At 35.4% G+C, this 8,523-nt stretch overlaps 1 pseudogene; it reads right to left on the bottom strand.

Moving 5' to 3' along the window:
• Positions 1-1,254: 1,254 nt before the first annotated feature.
• Positions 1,255-5,599, bottom strand: LOC113324563 (annotated as a pseudogene).
• Positions 5,600-8,523: the final 2,924 nt, after the last annotated feature.

The following is an 8,523-nucleotide window of genomic DNA, read 5'->3' as shown; positions in this document are numbered from 1 at the left end:
CATGACGTTGTCCTTGGCAGTGATCGAATTAAAAAATAAGTAAAAAATAAAAAGGGATATTAAAAAATTTAATATAAGAACCAAATTGTGAACTGTGAAGACATGGAAAGAAAACTGACTGTGACCAGTAAAGCCCACATTTGGCCAGCATCATATCAAAAAGTTATTGTATAAGGCAGTCCATTTGTAACTCAAACTCCTCTCAATGCGCTTGAACAAGAATGCAAAACCAGAATGGAATTTGAATTTTGAATGGTCAGGCTTTAAAATTCAAGATGTGTAAATATGGGGCGGTTATCTCGAGTAGTGAACACAACTGTTTCAATTGCGTGAAAGATAAGAACTGCATTCCCTAGAATGATTAGTACGTTGGGCAAAAGATTATTGCCATCTCAATGTTTTGGATCAAAGAGGACCAGTTACTAGAATGAAACGAGCACTCTACACATTGCGCTGCGAAGTAAATTTCAGCTTAGGTGGGGGAAATGCTAGTTAAAACATAGAGATCCTTCTCGAAATGTACTAAGAGAACCGAGGAGTAGCACTTTGGAGTATGTTTGGCAAAACTGCGGTTACTACAGTTAAAAAAGTGCGAAATTAATGTCGAGTAAATGGTTGGCCTGAATGTAAAAATATATTCTCATTAATGGAACTGGAACCGAACTGAAAAAGATAGTAGCATAAGAGTACCTAAATATGTTATTCCAAGGTTATAGAAACAGGTCAAGGATCAATTACTGGCCTTAAAGATTAATACCACATCTTGTATATGATTTAGATACCGTCTTAGTTTGGACTTGATCATTGGTTTAATAACTCAATGGAAATGGCTAATATCCGTAGCTTTCAAAAAGAAGCATAAGCAGAAATTTAAGTATTCAAACACAAAATGTGAGACTCCCAAACTCTAACTCGCACATGCTCACTAACAATATAATAGTGATAAGATAAGGATTACAAATGGGATTACAGGCAATTGACCACTGCCGAGATGGTTCCTTTGTCAGACAAATGCCCAGAAATACTGCATTCCATGGAATTAAATCACTTCACGACCCGGTTGATGTACTCGAATCAGAACAAAATCGAAATACCAGTACACCACTAACTAGAAGGAACCCAGTTCTGAGATGAAGTCAGATTATACACAATAATTATAACAAACCGCACAAAACGCGTGGTAGTAATAACAAATTGGTCATCAAAAGTTCACAATAACATAACAAACACCATCTCTGCTAAAAGTAGTAATAATTATGCGGAGAGAAACTGTTCTTCATCAACCTTAATCTTCTTCACAAATTCCAAGCAAGAAGAGCACCAGCAGAAACAGTTAAAATTAGGGTTTTGAAAAATGAAACATGAATAATAGCACTCTCCCATCTGGTGCTGGTGGAATTTAAACGGAGATGTAGATGGTGATGGACCAGGAGTATCAACACTTTCTGGTGCCCGGGATGGTGAAGGTGAATGTGATACTGATAGTTGTGCTATAGATGGAGATGGTCCAAATATCTCAATTGGTAATAAAATATCATCCACAGTGAAAATACACAAAGGTGTTTCATCAATAACAGTACCAGCAACTCTGGATGAATCAACACCAGTATTCAGAGTAACAGAATCACCAGCAGTAGTAACAGATAATTCAAATTCTTTTGCACCATTAGTAGCTAATGTTGATATTGGATAATCTTTACTTGTTTTCAATGTACCAATTTGTGTGTAACTAGGTATAGCATGATACTGAAGCATTGTAACAATCTCAGCACTTGATAATTTTGTTAGATGTAGTTTAACACTATCTTTTTTAAATGCTTCATCTGATGGTGCAAATAGTGTTAATCCTTCGTGAAGTGCCGATGATTCATACATTTTCAACACAGCAGAAGATATTAGCATTGAAGAAAATATTTTGCAACCAGCCTTCTCTAACAAAGCTGTGATATTTGTAGTTGCTGATGTGTTTGGTGCCGTTAAAATACCAGGTGCAATAACTGGTGCAGAAATCTCTAAAACGGAGAGTGAATATGGGATTTGTTTGACAGATTAGTGTAAGAAGAATCGAGTTTAGATCCAGGTGCAGCAGAACCAAAACCAACTTTCCCACCTTTCATATCAGTAATATTAAGAAACCCAAGATTACCAGGTGCCTTACCAGTAGTTTGATAAAGAGTAGTAGATAAAGTAGTACGTTGAGATATATCATGGAGTTTCTGAGCATCAAAATAATCAAGAAGTACGAGTAAAGATAGTGCGATTTTGATAACTGTTAATGGATGATTATCAGCAGTTAAACTTTTCATAGCTCCATTGTTGAGTACTAATACTGTGATTGTTTGTCTGCTGTTGATTTCATCAGAGACTTTGGTTTTTGTTATGTAATCATTGTAAACACTGTATTCTGAAGAAAAAAAATTTAGGAGTATAGCGTACCAGAGAATAGGAGAGAGAATTTCCGCAATTCTCGCGGCAACGATGGAGGTTGGATCATCATCAAATCAGATCAGTGAAGGGGCTACAGGTTTAGGTCAGGGTTTTAGGAAGAGATTTCAAGACTTGAAGACTAGAGGAGGTACTACGAAGAAATGGGCTGAAGTGGTTCGAGGAGAAAAGGAGCTACATACACGGGATTCAACAATTGAAGAATCACACTCAGAAAAGGACGATTGGCAGATGGTTACCAAGAAGAAATCAAAGAAGAGACCTGAATATCTTGATCAGCAAGCAACAATCGATTGCAAGTACAAAACTTTTGTGATCACAGGTAAGCATAATGGGTTTTTGATTGATGAGAAAACAAGGAACACAAAAAACTTAATTCAAGTCACAGTCAGTCGAGAGGCGATTGTTTGGATGAAGAACATCATGCGGAAAGAATTGAAGAAGCCTTTTTATGGACAGTGGTATTGGACCTTCCACAAAGATGATGAGCATATATTATTTTCCAGGAATGAAAATAAACATGGAGAATTTTTTAGAGCGTCTTTCTCTCATAAAAAGATTAGACAAACTATGTGTTTTCCTGCTGAATCCAGTGTTTCTAGATGGTCTCATTTCATCACAGCGTTCAACAATGTTACCACTGTGAAATCTAAGAACATCAGTTTAGATGATAATATTGCCTGTGAAGATGAGGTGAATGACTATCTCGAAAATGTTGTTTCAATACCATATCTTCAAAAGTTAGATGCGGAATATACAGAGGAAGCAATTCCAATTTCAGTGGTTGAACCAACTCAAAATGCAGAGAAGTTTCTTCTTCTTCATCAATCGACATAAAAGTGGAGTTATATGCGTCATAAGGTATGTCCCAAATTAAGAATTCAGTTCGAGAACATTCTTTCTCAAATGGTTGCTTTGGGACCTTTGATGGGTTTAACTTATGAAGGTTCAAAAGAGGAAATAGATGATGCAATGATGGATACTATTAGAGCACATCTCAGAAACTATAATAAGGAGCATACTAAAAACATTCGTTCATAAATGTTTCTTATTGTTTTTGGTTCATCTGGTGCTTTGTAGTTCGATGGATTTGAAAATAATTTGTTGGAATATTTGTGGTTTGAATGATTTGAACAGAAGGGATATTGTCACTACGGGAAAAATCATCATTGACGACACAAGATAAGCGTTGTAGTACCCCTACGACAACTCCATTTCATGCATTGTGGAACGGGGATATTGTAGAAAGTCCAAGTTTTTCTACAATGGTTGACAAGTGTTTTAAAGGGTGATGTGATTCATGGTTCGACAATAGTTTGTCAATGTTGTGATTCTCTTTCGATTTTTTTGATAACCTAACACAACTCTTGCTTGTATTGTAGAACAATCGTGGACAACATAAGTAGCATATCGTAGAAATTTTTAACACAACACTTATTAGTATTGTGAATATTACAGTTAGTACACTTGTTAGCATTGTAGAAGTACCTTGATACAACTATACTATGTGTAATAGGACTATCTTGGACGACACATAGTTATGATTGTAAATAAACTATTTTACAATACTTTTGAATAAGATCAAACCCATATTTCAGAATATATATTTCACTTTTGTCACTAATATTTGTGAAATGTAAAGAAACAACTAGATTAAATTGAAATGTAAATAAACAATTGGATTAAACTGAAAGACTCATTCAAATTAAACCAAACCCAGAATTAAAGCATTCACATACCAATGTGATATACACAAAACATACAAAAAAGTGGCAGTGATATGTTTGTTACCAAAAGTTAAGTCTCCAAAAAGATCACAAAAGATTAAGAAGTCTATTGGTAGATTATTCTATCTTTGGGCCATGTGATAAAATTTGAAACAGCATCATGAACAGTTCTGACTTCTGAAGTAGCTTGGTAGACAAGAGCATCATCCACATAAGAAACCTTCACACATACAGTGTAGGCTCCAAGACCGATTGGTTTTCCATGTATCTGCTTACTTGGATCTGTTTCAGCAATATCAGCCTCTGCAACCACCTCGTCCTCCTTGTACCAGTTTTACAACTTGCTGCCAAATAAATGTATCAATACATGAGTCATCAAGAATAGCATAACAACATGGTATTATATCAGAATATTTCTAAGATAAAACTTTGTAGAGAACTTCAAACAATTATATTTTTAACGATGCAATAGCTTTCACATGGTGAATATCAAGACTGTAGAACATACCAATTTCACCTCCAATCGGGCGTAACCTTCTCGACTTATGGTATGTGGGGTGGTGTGTTTTGAACGATTTTCTTGCATTTTTATTCTTCTGACCTGAATAGAAAAGTAAAAAAATCATTTGACAGACTTTAAAGTTTTTAGTACAAATATATAGGCATTCTATATAATAAAAATTACTTACTCTGAATTCAATAGAGTCTACATGTTTCACAAACTCTTCCCACTCCCTAACTTTCATGGTCCTGGGCATTAACTTCTCCAGCCGTTTCTTTTGTTCTTCCCCTTGTAGACGATCCAAAGCGTCGAGTACCAAACCATCTTTCCTTGACCTTGCTTCTCTAAGATAAGCGAGAGCTGAAGTTGAAACAAACTCGAGCTTAAGCTAATAAGCTCACTAGAGCTGAAAATGTAACAGTTCTGTGCAAGTACTGCAAGGTTAATGTTTATAATCTTTAGCTACTCTAAAATATTCAGACTTAAATCTTCTTCTGAAACAAACAAATTTATTTGCTTTATAGATGACACACAGATGTTCATAGTATTTAACAAACGGCAGGGTAGAAAAGAGCAACTGCGCCTCAATTAAAAAACAGGCAGTGCCTCTCTCAATAGTTAGTAGATGTCAATACCATAGGCTATAATTATGGATTGTTAGACTCAATCCATGGACAATCAATAAAAAAGCCACATTCACTACTTAAGATCAAATGCACCTACAAAAAAATAAAACATGGAACTCCTGTATGTGTGTGAAAGAAGAACATAGTACAACTACAAATGATGTGATATACGACATTTTAAAATGCTGAAAAAAATCAACTGCACTGCCAAAATCTACTCAAAGAACTATACCAACTAACATAGCCAGTGAATACAAACAAAATAAGTATGTGGGCGAGCAACAAACCTGCTTGTGCATCGGTGCTCCATCATATGCAACAGCGACTTTAACACCAGTCTGATAAGAGAACTTTTTCGCTTCATCATGTATCTACAGGACCACAAAACCAAAAATGAGTAATTAGAAATTAGAAAAGTATATCTACATCACTAATAACAATCATTAAACAGAAATTCAAACAAAGAACTTAGCAATTTTCACCTGGCAAGACAACTCTCTAGATACCCTCCTCTCCTCCTTCAATTTCAGTAGCACTTAATTCAGCAAATTTGTCAGCAACATCAAATGGGTTTGGCTCATAAGTCCTTCTCCCACCACCACCACTACTACCACCACCACTAGCACTCCATCTACCTCCTCCTCCTCCACTAGCACCACCTCTAGGTCTAACTCAGGCGGTACCTGAAATTGCAAATCAAACACCATTATGTTAAAACAATGACAAAGAAAAAAAAAGTAAAAACACAAAGTGAAAAATCCCAAACATTATACACAAATAATACTTACAATCCAAATATTGTCAACACCACCAAGTACAGCAGCAACAAGCTTTGATCTAAAAGGATTCCAGACTTTGTACCCAATCACTTTACTACCACCTTTCATTCCACCACTACCAAGACCTCCTCCTTTGCTGCCTCCTCTGCCTCTACCACCACCACGGCCTCTAATTTTTCAAATCAAACATTCCCATCTCTAATCCTTCCCTAAAACCTCAATTTCAATTTCAGTCACTTGATTCAATTACATCCAAGAACCCTAATATCTATTTTGGGAAAGAACAGAAACCCTAGCTTCTCTAATCTTCATTAAAACTCACACATCAATCAATAATTCTTCCTCATCATACTGTGTTCACAAAACCCATCTTTAATTTCTCCATTTCTAACTCAATTAAGATTTACTGAGAAAACCCTAGTTCTCGATTCATAACAGGACTCAATCTTCTTCTTCATAATTAGAAGAAACACCAAATCCTTCTTCTTTTATACATCCTCACAATTTAAATTTCCTCAATCCATACCTCAATTTCACCTCTCGATTTTCAACTGAAGAAGAGCAGAGAAGAAGAACGAAAAAAAAGAAAGAAGAAGAGAGAATAACAAGAGAAAATGAGTTTCAAAGAAGCCATTGCAATTTGAAAGAACCGATCTACAACTTCCGTAAGTTTTTTTACATAAGAGAGTGATCGAGAAATAGATTCTGTGGTGAGTTAGGGTTTTCTTTTGCAAGGGAGGAGGAAGATAAGGTTAGAGACGAAGATAAGAGAGGAAAATGAAGAAACTGTGAGAAATTTTCTTTTGATATTCTATATACCTATCTTTAAATATGGTAATACGGATTAGGGATATCTTTGGACGGTGGAGATTTGATTTGAGACTGTCATACGGATCAAGGAAAGTGTGTTTTATTTGTGTGTTTCTTTGTGCTTTCTCTATGTGCTTCGGGATTGAATTTCGACTAGTCACATAAGTCGTGAAGTAATTTCGACTATCCATACATGTCATGAAGTAGCTTTAGTTCACACTGGAAGACTCGGGTTCTTAGGATACACCATTGAAATCGATAAATATGAAGCTCTTTGTGTGTTTTTTTGTTCTTTTTTTGTGATTTCGATTTGTGTTTTTGTGCTTTATTTTTTTTCTTTCGGTTTATTTTAACTAGGGTTAGCAAGATACATCATCGAAATTGATAAATATAAAGCTCAGTGTCGACTCGAACTTCAAATGTGGCATAATGGCATACAAACTATGAATCGGGAAGCTCCAGGAGGGTTCTGACTTCAAGCTTAGCATAATACATCATCGAAATTGATAAATATGAATCTCAATGTCGATTCGAAATTAGGTATAACGACAAATAAAGTATGAATCATGAAGCTCCAAGAGGGTTCTGACTTCAAACTTGGCATGATACATCATCGAAATCGATAATAAATATAAATCTCAGAGTCGATTTAAACTTAAAATATGGTATAACGACATAGAAACTATGAATCATGAAGCTCCGGGAGAGTTCTGACTTTAAATGTAGCATGATATATCATCGAAATCGATAAATATGAAGCTTAGAGTCGATTCGAACTTCAATTATGGTATAACGACAAACAAACTATGAATCATGAAGCTTCGGGAGAGTTCTGACTTCAAACGTAGCATGATATATCATCGAAATAGATAAATATGAAACTCAAAGTCGATTCGAACTTCAAATATGGTATAACGACATAGAAAATATGAACCAAGAAGCTCTGGTAGGGTTCTGACTTCAAACTTAGCATGATACATCATCGAAATCGATAAATATAAAGCTCAGTATCTATTCGAACTTCAAATATGGTATAACGACATAAAAACTATGAACCAAGAAGCTCTGGGAGGGTTCTGACTTCAAAATTGGCATGATACATCATCGAAATCGATAATTATGAAGCTCAGTGTCGATTCGAACTTCAAATGTGTCATAATGGCATACAAACAATGAATCAGGAAGCTACAGGAGGGTTTTGACTTCAAACTTAGCATGATAAATCATCGAAATCGATAAATATTAATCTCAATGTCGATTCGAACTTCAAATTCGGTATAACGACAAACAAACTATGAATCATGAAGCTTCAGGAGGGTTCTAACTTCAAACTTGGCATGATACATCATCGAAATCGATAAATATGAATCTCAGAGTCGATTCGAACTTCAAATATGGTATAACGACATAGAAACTATGAATCATGAAGCTCCGGGAGAGTTCTAACTTCAAACTTAGCATGATACATCATCGAAATTGATAAATATGAATCTCAATGTTGATTCGAACTTCAAATTAGGTATAACGACAAATAAAGTATGAATCACGAAGCTCCAGGAGGGTTCTGACTTCAAACTTGGCATGATACATCATCGAAATCCATAATAAATATAAATCTCAGAGTCAATTTAAAC

Source organism: Papaver somniferum, chromosome 11 (genome assembly GCF_003573695.1).
Source record: "Papaver somniferum cultivar HN1 chromosome 11, ASM357369v1, whole genome shotgun sequence".
In the NCBI taxonomy this organism is placed as follows: domain Eukaryota; kingdom Viridiplantae; phylum Streptophyta; class Magnoliopsida; order Ranunculales; family Papaveraceae; genus Papaver; species Papaver somniferum.
Note: the sequence above shows the minus strand (reverse complement) of the source record. Positions and strands in the feature narration are given on the sequence as shown.